Source organism: Zea mays, chromosome 2 (genome assembly GCF_902167145.1).
Source record: "Zea mays cultivar B73 chromosome 2, Zm-B73-REFERENCE-NAM-5.0, whole genome shotgun sequence".
Classification (NCBI taxonomy): domain Eukaryota; kingdom Viridiplantae; phylum Streptophyta; class Magnoliopsida; order Poales; family Poaceae; genus Zea; species Zea mays.
In genome coordinates, this window is record NC_050097.1 from 30363676 (window position 1) to 30380176 (window position 16501).

Below are 16501 nucleotides of genomic sequence, written 5' to 3' on the forward strand. Positions count from 1 at the left end.
TTGGTTCTTGGACGGATTTGCCCTGTGGTAGCTCATTAGTAAAGGGAGGCCTCTACCATCCCGTCTTCAAACATTAGCGAGTTTTCTTATACCGGTGGATCTTTATAAAAGTCTCAAAGTGAATCCTGACAAATGGGTAACATGACTTGTGGGTAAAGATGTACAATCTTTATAAAGTGCAAAACTGATATGTTAATTGTGCTCATGGTCATGAGAAGCTCAAATACTCACATGATTAATCTATGAAACTAAATTAAATGGACTTACAAATGGTTTGTTGTTGGTATTCTATTTATGATCTTTTATTTAATTAGGATGGTATAAATTATATGTAGTAATTGCTAATAAAATTTTGACCAACAAAGTTAAAATCTGGAATGATATAGCATCAGCCTTATCCTTGGTAAGCCTTACACTTCATTTTTTTCTTACAGACTTGCTGAGTAGCAACCATAAGTGTACCCATTCTTGTTGAATTTGTTGCTGAGAACATGGACAACAAGATGAGGACTACTATAAAGAGTTTGAAGAGTTTTAGGTTATCGTCGCTTGAGTCAACCTACATGGGTCTCGTTATCAAGATCGTTAGTTTCTTTTTATTTAGTTATTTTTGAAAAGGCAGTCCGCGTGCCCCGAGATTAGATTAACTCGGTGATTATCCTTATCTCATGTGTGGTTATCCATTTAATCATGTGGGAGTTATTGGCTATCTCTTAGAAATAGGTCCAGACCTCCTCCTCTATAAATATAAAGGGGTACGGCTGATTGAGAACCCCCCCAAACACATTCCAATCGAACCAATTACTTTATTTACCTTTCCTGTCCTAGAGTAGATGTAGCGTAGTTCTAGTTGTAGCCTTCCACATATCCACCTCCACCTCTATTCGACTCTACGTCGTCTAGATCCGTCTTGGGTGGCCTGCTGACTCCAAGACGACCCTAGGATCTTACCCCTCCCGGGGGCAAGATCTAGTTGTCCACTCAAGACCTCTTCCTCAAATTGATATCTTAATTCCTAGGCGACTCTATGTTGTCTGGGGACGCTCCAGGTGACCTGTCGACTCGGAGCACCCTAGGATCTCTTCCCCCAGGGAACGAGATCTAGATTCCAGCGAGGAGGAGGAAGACGACCCTATCGCCAGGTCGCTGTCACACCCGGCTTTAAGGAACAAAGCCAGGTGCATCTCATACATGCGCCAAGAAGACAACATATATAATAACAGAGTGTATAGAGATAAATGTCACAATAATCAGAGTATTTATTACATAGCGGAAGACTTATTACAAAATAAAAGAATAAATATAAAACGAGCTAAGAATCGTCGGCGCCAATGTCAACTGAGAAACTCCACCTAGATCAGATCATACTCCTCGCCTTGTGGCTCCTCCTGAACCACCTGTTCTTCTCCTGTGGGGGGGTGTGAGACACCAAGGGTGAGCTCACACATGATCATAGCTCAACAAGTTGTGGAGAACCAGTGGACATGAACTCACAAAGGTGTGAGTTCATGTGATGTGTAAGGCTAATCAATGACAGGGGTTAAAGCTGAGCGTTGCTTTTAAGTAGTTGGTCAAACTTTTATTAGCAGTTACTAAGTGTAAGTAAATACCAAACCTTAAGTAAAATAATAGAACAAATTAATAATAAACCCATGTAATGCAAATGACAAAATTGAATTTAAGTTCTATAATTTAAACATCAGAGAGTCCTGAGCTGCTCATGACCGTGAGCTCAGCTAGTATACCAGTTTTACACTCTGCAGAGGTTGTACCCTTTACCCACAAGTCATGTTACCCACCTGCCAAGGGGTCGCGACTCCCATACACCTCTACCTAGGAAGCGCGGCAGGGCAACACTACGAGGCCTTTACAAAGTTCCACTAGCTTCTGAAAACCCGCTACAGTTTATGGGGAGAGCACTTGCAAGAATCCCCCGTCTGACCGCCATCGCAGCTAAATCAACCTGAGAACCTCCTTGCATGCAACTCCCCTACTGCCCTTGCCCCTTTCGGGTAAGGTAGTCTTCACTAGCTTTCCTAATTAGTCAGCCAAGGGCGTCCCATTAAACTCTTGTGGTGGCACGTGTTTCTCAAGTTAAGCTCTATGTTCCAATTAACATTAATGAACATGACATGAACATAAATAGAATAACAAGAATAATTGGAACATAGATATAATAAATGATTATCCCAAACCATGTAAAGCAATAGCAAACTACCCAAATGATTCAGGGGTAAACAAGGTAATGAGATAAACAATCTAGGGTGACCTATTGGGTCCCATCAAAATTAACCTATGCATGAATAAATGATATTAAAGAACATTATTGGGTAAAAAGTGGTCAAGGGCACAACTTGCCTTCAATGAGCTCCTGCTCAGCTACTTCAACCTGCTGCTCACCAGGATCCTCAGTCACGTGCTCTTCTACTCGCCACAATACAAACAAGCACAGTATATAGGAAAATTAACATCACACCAAACATGTAAACAAAACACACAATAATATTCTACACATTAAAATAAAATCCTAGGAACAGGAATCATAATTTTTCGAGTTATAGATTTTAAGTTATGGATTTTCAAAGGTTTTATGTGTTTAAAATAGGATTAAGTGTGGGATTAATTTTCTTACTGTTGTCATGATAAAACAGAGACACTAAGTGCTAGAGAATAAAATTACAAAATTTTAGAAAGTGGAATGAAGTAATTTGGAGTTCATATGCATTTTTTATGAATTATTGAAGTTCTAGCAATTATTTTCCTATTAAAAATCTATTTTCTACTTCATTTATTCAATTTAAACGATCTCTGGACTGGGCCTCAATTACCAGAAACGTCAGGGGCCTCGGCGCTAAAAATACCGAGACATAGGACTAATGCGCAGTGGACGGCGGGTTAAATCTCTAAAAACTGAGGGGCACATGTATAAAACGACCCAGCGAAGGGGTATCGCACGCCCTGGGCCGTTGGATCTAAAATGTGCGCTCCAGATTAGAACTGGTCCCCCCCTAAAACGGTATCGGATCGAAGTCGTCGGATTAGGAATCTATGGCACCGATTTTTTAAACACTACATAACCCACACTGTCCGCTCGATCTGATTTGGACGCTCCAGATCGACTATCGCGAAGGGGTACGCGCGGACTAATCACCACCGTTCGCGCGGATCCGACGACGCACGTTTTCTGCCCCTACAGGGCACCCACGCACGGCGGAGCGAAGCTCCCCCACGGCGGTGCGCCATGGCCGGCGAGGCTAAACCCCATGCTCACACACCCGTTTCCTAACTAAACTCGGCTACTCAATGCGGAAGGCTTAAGGAAGGTGGGGGTAGGCTTATTACCGCGAATTGTTGACTCGACGGCGCTGGCCACGGTGTACAGCGGCACGACATAGAATGCCGCGCCTCGGTGCAGAAATTCGCTGTGCCCGCGCGACGATTGGTCCCGCAGCGGTGTCGATCACACTCCTTAGGGCGCGGCGAAAGTCGTCGGCCAACCGTGCGCCCCAATTGGCTTCACCGACGAAGAACGCGTGCAGCAGCGGCCGCCTCTCTTCTCTCTGTCTCTTACTGTGGGTTTCACGGTCAAGCGCTTGCGCCTATGGCGGAGTCCACATGACTTATAAGCTCACTCCCCCGTGGATCTCGGTGTGCCGGTGCCCCAATCCATGAGCTGCACGCGCACACGGTCTCCGCCGCGATCCCGCTAGGTGCGGTGTTCGTTGGAGGAGACATAGCTGCGAATCCCAGGCCCACTAGTCAGTCAAGGAGCGCGCTACGCGGAGGAAGGTGCGTTCACTTACACGCGGGTCCCACCGCACAGCGGCATAAGCACGCAGGAGAGGGCGCCAGCGCGCGCGGTTCTGCACAGTCGGGCCCACGTGTCAGCGCCGGAGATGGGTGGTGGGCTGCGGGGTTAAAAGGGAAATTGGGCCAAATTGGTGGTTCTGGGCCCAACAGTGGGATCTCTCTTTTTTTTCTTTTATTCTGATTTTATTTTCCTCTTTATTCCCTTTTTGAATTCAAACTTGAATTTGGATTTGGTTATGAGTTCCTCCCTTGAGTTAATTACACAATTTCAAACTCTAGTTTTGGAACAATTTATTTTTATTTACTTATTTTTCTCCTCATACTATTCATTTCTTCTCTTTTCTAAATTCTAGAATTCCCTTTAAATCTTAAATTCTCATCTAGGTATTAATATATTCTCTTTATTTTATTTTTTGTATAGCCACAAAATGCACTCCACAAACATAATATCCAGCATGATGCATAATTTTAATGGCATATATTCTTTTATTAACTATTTGCTTTTGAATATGGTGTTCACATGGGATGATGCATAAAGGTTAAACCCACATAAGGAGAAATTGTTTCTCTATTGGTATTATTTCTAGCAAATTACAAAGTGGGTGTCACAAATCCTACCCCCTTAAAAATAATCTCGTCGTCGAGATTTAAGAAGTTCTAGGGAAAAGGTGGGGAAAATCTATGCGAAGCTCTTCTTCTCTCTCCCACGTTGCTTCATCTTCGCCATGGTGACTCCATTGTACTTTGCACATCTTTATCACCTTATTTCTTGTAACTCGAGTCAAAGTATCAAGAATCTTGATCGGGTACTCTGTGTAAGTCAAGTCATCCTGAACACTGAGCTCTTCCATTGGTAACTGTTCCTCGGGGACACGGAGACACTTCTTAAGTTGAGACACATGGAACACATTATGCACATCCGACAGAGTAGCAGGTAGCTCGAGTTGGTATGCCATCTCCCCAACTCGCCTAAAGATCAAGAATGGTCCAATGTAGCGAGGGGACAATTTGCCCTTAACTTTGAATCTCCTCATTCCACGAAGTGGTGACACCTTGAGGTACACATAATCTCCTTCTTCAAATTCCAGTGGCCTCCTTCTATTATCAGCATAGCTCTTTTGCCTGGTTTGAGCCACCCTCAAATTCTCTTGAATTATACGGACTTGTTCTTCTGCTTCTTGAATCAATTCAGGCCCAAAGAACTGTCTTTCTCCAATCTGATCCCAATACAAAGGAGTCCTGCACTTCCTCCCATATAAAGCTTCAAAAGGTGACATCTTCAGGCTGGCCTGGTAACTATTATTATATGAAAACTCAGCATAAGGTAGACTCTTATCCCAACTTCCTCCATGCTGAAGGGCACAAGCTCTCAACATATCTTCTAATACTTGATTAGTCCTTTCAGTCTGTCCATCAGTCTGAGGGTGATAAGCCGTACTGAAATTCAACATGTTCTCATGAAAGCTTCTCCAAAATCTTGAGGTAAACTGTGAACCTCGATCAGACACGATCTTCTTTGGTACTCCATGTAAACACACAATCCGAGCCATATATAACTCTGCTAGCTGAGAACCTTTATAAGTAGTCTTGACAGGAATGAAGTGAGCCACTTTAGTCAATCTATCCACAATCACCCATATAGCATCATATCCTTTCTGGGTGCGAGGCAATCCAGTAATAAAATCCATACCAATCTCTTCCCACTTCCACTCGGGTATCTTCAATGGGTGCAATAGTCCAGCTGGCCTCTAGTGTTCAGCCTTAACTCTTTGACATACATCGCACATAGCCACATGTGCAGCCACATCTCTCTTCAATCCATACCACCAATATTTCCGCTTCAAATCCTAATACATCTTGGTACTACCAGGATGAATAGAATAATCCGAATCATGGGCCTCCTTCAATATGGTTTCCCGAAGACTATCAATATCGGGAACACAGATCTGATTCTTGAACCATATCGTGCCTTGCTCATCCTCTGTGAATTCCGGACCTCGACCTTCAGTAATCAGATCCTTAATCTCTTGTATTTTGGCATCACCAATTTGACCTTTACGAATTTCTTGCTCCAAGGTAGGTTCCAATTCGATGGTAACACCTTCCGTACGTGTAACAATCCCTAGGTGGAGCCTCCTGAAATCCTCAACAATCTCATCGGGTAGCTAGGCAACAATAGCTGAATGAACATGCTCCTTTCGACTCAAGGCATCTGCAACCAAATTTGCCTTGCCCGGGTGATAGTGAATCTCCAAATCATAGTCCTTAATAAGCTCCAACCAATGGCGTTGCCTAAGGTTGAGATCCTTCTGAGTGAATATATACTTCAAACTCTTATGATCCGTGTACACTTGGCACTTGGTTCCCATAATGTAGTGTCTCCAAATCTTAAGCGCATGCACAACGGCTGCCAATTCCAAGTCATGAGTGGGGTAGTTCAATTCATGTTTCTGTAGCTGACGAGAAGCGTAGGCAATCACATGTCCCTCTTGCATGAGCACACATCCTAAGCCTTGGCCACATGCATCACAATAAATATCAAATCCTTTCTGTAGATCTGGCATAACCAATACTAGGGGCGACATCAATCTTTTCTTCAATTGATCAAAGCTGTCTTGGCACTTCTCATCCCACTTAAATTCTCTGCCCTTCTCTAGAAGCGAAGTCATAGGCTTAGCAATCTTAGAAAATCCTTCAATAAATCTCCGATAATAACCAGCAAGTCCCAAGAAACTCCGAATCTCAGTAACTGTAGTGGGTACTCCCCACTCCATTATCTCCTTAACCTTAGCAGGATCCACTGAAATTCCTCCATTAGAAATGATATGTCCAAGAAATGGCACCTCGCCAATCCAAAACTCGCACTTGCTGAACTTGGCATATAGCTGGTTATCTCGTAGCTTCTGTAGCACCAATCTCAAATGTTCCTCATGATCGCTATCACTCTGGGAATAGATAAGAATATCGTCGATGAACACCACGACGAATCTGTCCAAATACTCCATAAACACCTTATTCATCAAGTTCATAAAATAAGCTGGTGCATTAGTTAATCCAAACGACATAACAGTGAACTCATATAATCCATATCGAGTCGAGAATGCTGTCTTGGGAATATCCGATGGTCTAATCCTCATCTGATGGTATCCGGATCGGAGATCAATCTTCGAGAATACTCTAGCACCCCTCATCTGATCAAATAAATCCTCAATATGGGGTAACGGATACTTGTTCTTCACAGTAACATCGTTGAGAGATCTATAATCCACACACATTCTTTGTGATCCATCCTTCTTCTGTACAAACAGTACCGGTGCTCCCCACGGTGAGGAACTCGGACGAATGTACCCAGCCTCTTGCAACTCAGTTAACTGCTTCTTAAGTTCCTTCAACTCCTCTATGGACATCCTATATGGCCGTTTAGAAATAGGGGCGGTTCCAGGTAAGAGATCAATAACAAACTCAACTTCTCTATCAGGTGGCATCCCTGGTAACTCCTCTGGATAGACATCCGGGAAATCTCTAACCACACGGATGTTGTCACCAACAAACTCCTCAGGTATAAAGAACATTGCACGTTTGGATGAGGTGGTCACTGCAATATTAACTTGAAATCTTTCTCCTTTAGTGGTAGTGAGTTCTACGGTACCTCTACCACATGCTATAGTGGCCTTTGCCTTTCTCAACCATGACATACCAAGGATCAGATCTATACTGCTTGCCTCTAATATTATACCAGTAGCTCCAAATTCTCTACCCATAATGGTTAATATCAATCTACGTGTCATTTGATTCGCTTCAACAGGCCCTTTAGGTGTAATTACTATCATGGTTTTTCTCATTTTTAGCAGTGGTATTTCATTTGTGTTGGCATATCTAGCAGACATAAATGAATGTGTAGCACCAGAATCAAATAAGATGGTTGTAGGAATAGCATTAACATAAAACATACCAAGTACGATATCAGCACCATCCGGAGTAGCATCAACGCTGACTTGATTAACCTTGGCAATAGAATATCCCTTGCCAGATCCTGGAGTTTGTTGCCTATTCTGAACTAGAGTAGTAGCAATCCTCTGTGGGCAGACATTTGCATAGTGTCCAGTCTTCCCACACTTGAAACACGTAGTGCCTGGACTCTGTCCTGAAAACTTCATCGGGGTGCCAGTGGCCAGTGGGGGTAGCCTGTCGAGGAGGTGGAGTCCTCAGTGGTGATTGCTGAACTGGGCGCTGGCCTCCGCCAGTGCGAACTGGTGTACCCTGAGGTGAACTGTAGCGAGGACGGACACTGCTGCTTCCTTGTCCTTGAGATATAGCCTTTCTCTTCAAATCTCCCAGCTGAACACGCTTATGCTCAATAGCCAGGGCCTTATCAAGCAGCCTCTGAAATGATGAAAATGTATGTGCCACTAGAGCATACTGCAGGGGTCCATTAAGTCCTTCAATAAAATGCTCCTGTTTCCTCTCATCCTCAGCAACTTCATCCGGGGCATATCTGGATAACTGGATGAACTTGTCGCGGTACTCGCTGACTGACATACTTCCTTGCTTTAGCGACAGAAATTCCTTATTCTTAATCTTCATCAATCCAGCTGGTATATGATAATTCCGGAACTGTGTACTGAACTCTGCCCAAGTGATAGTATCAGCAGCATCGTGGGCAGCAGTATATGAATCCCACCAGTCAGCAGCAGGACCCGTCAGACGTCCAGAAGCATATAAAACCTTCTCCTGATCAGTGCATTGTGCAATATTCAACATCTTTTCCACAGATTTTAGCCAATCATCTGCGTCCAGTGGATCAGGAGAGCTTGCAAACGTTGGTGGCTTATGGCTCATGAACTCCCTATGCTTATCTCGGGGTGGAACTGGTGGTGGAGGTGGAGGCAATGGTACTTGTTGCTGTTGTTGTTGTTGTTGTTGAATTTGCTATTGCAGCTGCTGTTGCGCCCTCCTTTCCTGGCGTATCTCCTCTCGCTCCTGGCGCAACTCCTGTCGTATCTCTTCTCTTTCCTGGCGCATCTCCTGGCGTTCTTGCTGCATCTGAGCACGCATATCCGCCATAGTGTCCGTCATTTGCTGCATCATCCTCATCTGAGCTACAATCAGTGGGTCAACTCCGTCTGGTGGAGGATTAGGAGGATTCATCTCTGCTGGTTGTGGCTGAGGTTGTCTATATATCCTTCGAGTGTGTCGATTAGGAGGCAAATCAATTCCACCACCCCGCCTGGTATTGACCATCTGAGTTAGATACATATGGTAAGAGAATAGTAGACAAGGCAGTTATTTACAAATCATTTTACTTTGGGGGATTTATTAGCTAAGCAAATTAATATTTCACCTACTAAAGCTAATTCAATACCTTATGTTGGTACATGCTAAGATGTCCATCTATAATAATTCAATCAATCAAAGAAGCAAATCAGGCATTTAGCATCAGCACAATCAACCAACATTTTAAATAGAGAAAATAGTTTTAATTTCGACTTAGGTTCCCTATCTCTTAAAAAGATCATAGTGGTAGGATTCCAAGGTGTGAAATCCATCTTGTCTTAGAGTAGAAAAGATAAGATTAATCAGAGTAGAAAAGCAAAAGGTGAGATAAGACCAAGATGAGATAAGTATAGAATGAATCAGAATAAGGTAAGTAGAGAAGGGCTTTATCCATTTCTATCTAGGTTTCATCCTACAGTCAACATTTCCTCTGATACCACTTCTGTCACACCCGGATTTAAGGAACAAAGCCAGGTGCATCTCATACATGCGCCAAGAAGACAACATATATAATAACAGAGTGTATAGAGATAAATGTCACAATAATCAGAGTATTTATTACATAGCGGAAGACTTATTACAAAATAAAAGAATAAATATAAAACGAGCTAAGGATCGTCGGCGCCAATGTCAACTGAGAAACTCCACCTAGATCAGATCATACTCCTCGCCTTGTGGCTCCTCCTGAACCACCTGTTCTTCTCCTGTGGGGGTGTGAGACAGCAAGGGTGAGCTCACACATGATCATAGCTCAACAAGTAGTGGGGAACCAGTGGACATGAACTCACAATGGTGGGAGTTCATGTGATGTGTAAGGCTAATCAATGACAGGGGTTAAAGCTGAGCGTTGCTTTTAAGTAGTTGGTCAAACTTTTATTAGCAGATACTAAGTGTAAGTAAATACCAAACCTTAAGTAAAATAATAGAACAAATTAATAATAAACCCATGTAATGCAAATGACAAAATTGAATTTAAGTTCCATAATTTAAACATCAGAGAGTCCTGAGCTGCTCATGACCGTGAGCTCGGCTAGTATACCAGTTTTACACTCTGCAGAGGTTGTACCCTTTACCCATAAGTCATGTTACCCATCTGCCAAGGGGTCGCAACTCCCATACACCTCTACCTAGGAAGCGCGGCAGGGCAACACTACGAGGCCTTTACAAAGTTCCACTAGCTTCCGAAAACCCGCTACAGTTTATGGGAAGAGCACTTGCAAGAATCCCCCGTCTGACCGCCATCGCAGCTAAATCAACCCGAGAACCTCCTTGCATGCAACTCCCCTACTGCCCTTGCCCCTTTCGGGTAAGGTGGTCTTCCACTAGCTTTCCTAATTAGTCAGCCAAGGGCGTCCCATTAAACCCTTGTGGAGGCACGTGTTTCTCAAGTTAAGCTCTATGTTCCAATTAACATTAATGAACATGACATGAACATAAATAGAATAACAAGAATAATTGGAACATAGATATAATAAATGATTATCCCAAACCATGTAAAGCAATAGCAAACTACCCAAGAGATTCAAGGGTAAACAAGGTACTGAGATAAACAATCTAGGGTGACCTATTGGATCCCATCAAAATTAACCTATGCATGAATAAATGATATTAAAGAACATTATTGGGTAAAAAGTGGTCAAGGGCACAACTTGCCTTCAATGAGCTCCTGCTCAGCTACTTCAACCTGCTGCTCACCAGGATCCTCAGTCACGTGCTCTTCTACTCACCACAATACAAACAAGCACAGTATATAGGAAAATTAACATCACACCAAACATGTAAACAAAACACACAGTAATATTCTACACATTAAAATAAAATCCTAGGAACAGGAATCATAATTTTTCGAGTTATAGATTTTAAGTTATGGATTTTCAAAGATTTTATGTGTTTAAAATAGGATTAAGTGTGGGATTAATTTTCTTACTGTTGTCATAATAAAACAGAGACACTAAGTGCTAGAGAATAAAATTACAAAATTTTAGAAAGTGAAATGAAGTAATTTGGAGTTCATATGCATTTTTTATGAATTATTGAAGTTCTAGCAATTATTTTCCTATTAAAAATCTATTTTCTACTTCATTTATTCAATTTAAACGATCTCTGGACTGGGCCTCAATTACCAGAAATGTCAGGGGCCTCGGCGCTAAAAATACCGAGACACAGGACTAATGCGCAGTGGACGACGGGTTAAATCTCTAAAAACTGAGGGGCACATGTATAAAATGACCCAGCGAAGGGGTATCGCACGCCATGGGCCGTTGGATCTAAAATGTGCGCTCCAGATTAGAACTGGTCCCCCCTGAAATGGTATCGGATCGAAGCCGTCGGATTAGGAATCTACGGCACCGATTTTTTAAACACTACATAACCCACACTGTCCGCTCGATCTGATTTGGACGCTCCAGATCGACTATCGCGAAGGGGTACGCGCGGACTAATCACCACCGTTCGCGCGGATCCGACGACGCACGTTTTCTGCCCCAACAGGGCACCCACGCACGGCGGAGCGAAGCTCCCCCACGGCGGTGCGCCATGGCCGGCGAGGCTAAACCCCATGCTCACACACCCGTTTCCTAATTAAACTCGGCTACTCAATGCGGAAGGCTTAAGGAAGGTGGGGGTAGGCTTATTACCGCGAATTGTTGACTCGACGGCGCTGGCCACGGTGTACAGCGGCACGGCGTAGAATGTCGCGCCTCGGTGAAGAAATCCGCTGTGCCCGCGCGACGATTGGTCCCGCAGCGGCGTCGATCACACTCCTTAGGGCGCGGCGAAAGTCGTCGGCCAACCGTGCGCCCCAATTGGCTTCACCGACGAAGAACGCGTGCAGCAGCGGCCGCCTCTCTTCTCTCTGTCTCTTACTATGGGTTTCACGGTCAAGTGCTTGCGCCTATGGCGGAGTCCACATGACTTATAAGCTCACGCCCCCGTGGATCTCGGTGTGCCGGTGCCCCAACCCATGAGCTGCACGCGCACACGGTCTCCGCCGCGATCCCGCCAGGTGCGGTGTTCGTTGGAGGAGATATAGCTGCGAATCCCGGGCCCACTAGTCAGTCAACGAGCGCGCTACGCGGAGGAAGGTGCGTTCACTTACACGCGGGTCCCACCGCACAGCGGCATAAGCACGCAGGAGAGGGCGCCAGCGCGCGCGGTTCTGCACAGTCGGGCCCACGTGTCAGCGCCGGAGATGGGTGGTGGGCTGCGGGGTTAAAAGGGAAATTGGGCCAAATTGGTGGTTCTGGGCCCAACAGTGGGATCTCTCTTTTTTTCTTTTATTCTGATTTTATTTTCCTCTTTATTCCCTTTTTGAATTCAAACTTGAATTTGGATTTGGTTATGAGTTCCTCCCTTGAGTTAATTACACAATTTCAAACTCTAGTTTTGGAACAATATATTTTTATTTACTTATTTTTCTCCTCATACTATTTATTTCTTCTCTTTTCTAAATTCTAGAATTCCCTTTAAATCTTAAATTCTCATCTAGGTATTAATATATTCTCTTTATTTTATTTTTTTGTATAGCCACAAAATGCACTCCACAAACATAATATCCAGCATGATGCATAATTTTAATGGCATATATTCTTTTATTAACTATTTGCTTTTGAATATGGTGTTCACATGGGATGATGCATAAAGGTTAAACCCACATAAGGAGAAATTGTTTCTCTATTGGTATTATTTCTAGCAAATTACAAAGTGGGTGTCACAGTCGCAGACCGTCCGGCCCAGAGCCGTGCACCGTCCGGTCGCAGGGAAGGCGCCGCTCCTGCGCCTAGGTCGCGGACCGTCCATGCCGCCAAAGAGGGCACCGCCAGGCGGTACACCACCTAGTGATTGGCGCTGCCCAAATTGGTGCCAACAGATATTTACTTATATAATAAAGTTTGTGACATTGGTTTCTATACATTAAAGTCATCATATGTGTGTAAATTGATCCTGACATTTAGGTTTGTCCTAAAATATGGGTGATACACACACATGCTATTTGGTTCCATAGGTGCCAAATACCTATTTGGCACCCAGCGTGTAACATCCAAAATCATATATTGGTAATTTAGAGAGATCTTCCAAGATACTTAAGATTAAATGACTCCTAAATAATAAATTCCCTCTTTATAAATATATGTTTCCCTGAAACAAACAACAATTAACATTAAAGGTTTGGTAATTCAAACTTTGGCCCAAAGTTTGAATTGAAAATAGAAACAACAAAACAGAGGAAGGACCTTTAATCTACCTAATTATTCCCTTAAACACTCTTCACAAATAAATATATGCATTTGAATGAAAATAGTTCAAGACACATATAATATATATTTGTTTATTTATTGTTTTAGAAGAAAATAAGTAATGAAAATTAAAGTATACTTTCCAATTGAGTATCTTATAAAAAAGATATATATATATATGTATGTGGTTTATATTTTGAGGCATATAGATACCAAATATTATAAATAAAATACAATTTTGCATTTCATGCTAGAGTCTATTTTGTTTATGCATTTGAACTTGAGTGTGGAATTCAAAACCCAATTTAAATAAATAGAAAAGGAAAACAAAAGAAAAAGAAAGAAAACTCGCTTGGGCCGACTCCCTGCTTCTTGCCCACATTGCCTTTCCCTCCTCTCGGCCCATCACGGCCGGTCAACCCCGCTCACCAATTTTTGCGCCGTGACTCTGGTTTGTGGGGTCCACACGTCGGCAGTTCCATCTCGCAACAACGCGCACGCGTGACTTAGTGTTGTCCAGGGCCCACAATCCATCCTCCCTCCCTTGCTCTCGGTGTAGCCGTGGCTCTGACAATGGGTCTCGGCTGACAGGGTCATCCCCTTCTCCGCGTCGTTCGGCTCTGGTTGACCGCAACAGACGCACGCACCTCGCGCTCCTCTAGTCAATTCCTTCCCCCGTTCTTAGGCACTTCGTGCTGTAACTGACGCCGGATCTCCAGCCTCGCCCGCCGCCCTGGTGGCTCTACCCCTTTACATATAAGCATCTTCCTAGACCACTCCCTCCATGCTCGGCCTCGCCTCGGCTGCGATTCGGACTGCGCTCTGGCCAGCCATGGTTCGCCGGTAAACTCCTCCAGTGCCGGCCATGCTCGCCCTCCTCGCCGAGATGTTCCGCACCGTGTGCGGTCGAACGCCGCCACCTTCACCACTGTCATGCACCGGCTCGCGCGGGGAAAAGCAATGTGGGTTTGCCGCCATCGGCAAACTGCGAAATCACTCGCGCGGGGTCCTTGAACACCGACCTGGGAGCCTTGTCAAGATGCGGGGAGGGTCTCCTTGGGCTTCCTGGACTGGATTGGAGGCTCGGGGCTTCGAAATTTCTCGTCGTCGACCTTCTTGCCGCCGTAGTGTCGCTCGCGCCGTGGGCCGTCCTCGAACCCGCCTTCTCCCTCGGTGAGAACCACCTCCCTCGCCACAATGTTGTTCCCTGTCCCTATTACGCCTATTAGCGCTCGATTCGGTGCATGGGGAACCCTCAGGACGCCTCTCCGGTGGCGCTCCGTGCGGGAAGTCTAGCGCTGCCGCTGTTGGCCGGGGAAAGAAGAAGGGGGTTTCCGGTCCGTCCGTCCGGATATGGACAGGGTAGATTAGATGCCGCTTAACTCTTCACGTGATTAGATCGTTGCCATCGGTCGCTCAATCGACGGTCAGCGCTGGATCTAGATCTCATTAAATCCCTGCGCTCGGTTCGGGATCCAGCGGTTAATAATGTGTAACGGTTCATCCATGACAGGATCTAATTCTGGCCGCTAGATTAAGATCTGACGACCAAAATGGCGCCATACCTCTTCGCTGTGCGCTATTTTCATATGAGTCCCTGCATTCCTGTTAAATCAACCCGCGATCCTGGCAGGAGTTTTCCGAGTCTTAGGAACATTTGTGCTGTAGTCCCTGGCTTTTCCAGAATTTGGCGCCCAGTCGAGGGAATTAGAAATTCAGTATAAGTGATTAGAAAATGGTTTTTAATGTGAAAATAAATGCTGGAATATGTTTAATTCGTAGAAAATTCATATGATGCCCAAATTAGTTCATTCCAATTTCTATAATTTTATAATATTATTGTTTATCACATATTACCCCTATTTTTGGCATGAAAGTCACATTAAAATTTATATTCTATTTAATCTTGTACAAAACACATGGAATCTTTAGAAATTCATAACTTAAAATCTATAACTCCGATTTGATCCATTCAAGTTGTGTTAGTCTCGTATAAATATTTACTATACAATAATAACATTTATTGTATCATGTTTCATTCTTTTATGACTAGACTTTTATTTAACTTATGTTGGTTAGTCTAGTTAACCTGCTTACCATTATAATCTACTAAAATCGGATCTATGGTCAATTTATAATTTAGATTACAGTTGAATTAATTACTACTTTAGGTTATATTTTCTCTAGAATTATAAAATAAACATAGAACCTGGTGTTAATCATTTAATCACATCATAACTTAATGACCACGACTCCGATCTTAGTAGTTCTCGAACCCGCGATCTCATAGCGACGCGTAGATCATTATTATGCAGTTTGTATTTATTTTTGGTGTGATGTTAATTTTGTCTATACCATGTTTGCTTGTATTGCTACGACTAGCAGTGAAGTCACGAGGATTTGAAGAATCATCCTGGTAACTGGAATCTCAAGTGACAGGCAAGTTGTGCCCTTGATCCACTTTTGTTACCCAATAATATTCTTTAGTATCACTATGCAATGCATAGGGTAATTTTGATGGGACCCAATAGGTCACCCTAGACTGTTTATCCTTTTACCTTGTTTATCCCTGAATCATTTGGGTAGTTATGCTATTGCTTTACACGGTTTCTGGGTTAATATTTCATTACATCCATGTTCCAATTATTTCGTTATGTTATTTATCTTCATGATAAGATCATTATGTTAATTTGGAACATGGAGCGACCACCCGGGAAAACAGTGCTACCACAAGGGTTTAATGGGACGCCCTTGGCTGATTAACTAGGAAAGCTAGTGGAGGTCTTCCTTACCCGAAAGGGGCAAGGGCAGTAGGGGAGTGGTCAGTGTAAGGAGGTCCTTGGGTTGATTTTGCTGCGATGGCGGTCAGGCGAGGGATTCCTGCACTGGAGCTTCCTATAAACTGTAGCGGGATTTCTAAAGCTAGTGGAACTTTGTAAAGGCCTCGTAGTGTTACCCTGCCTCGCTTCCTTGGTAGAGGTGTATGGGATTCATGACCCTTTGGCAGATGGGTAACACGGCTTGTGGGTAAAGATGCGCAACCTCTGCAGAGTGTAAAACTAGTATACTAGCCGTGCTCACGGTCATGAGCGGCTCGGACCCTCACATGATTAAATTATGGAACCTAAACTCAATTTGTCATTTGCATCTGCATGGGATTATTTATTAATTTTGTTCTATTA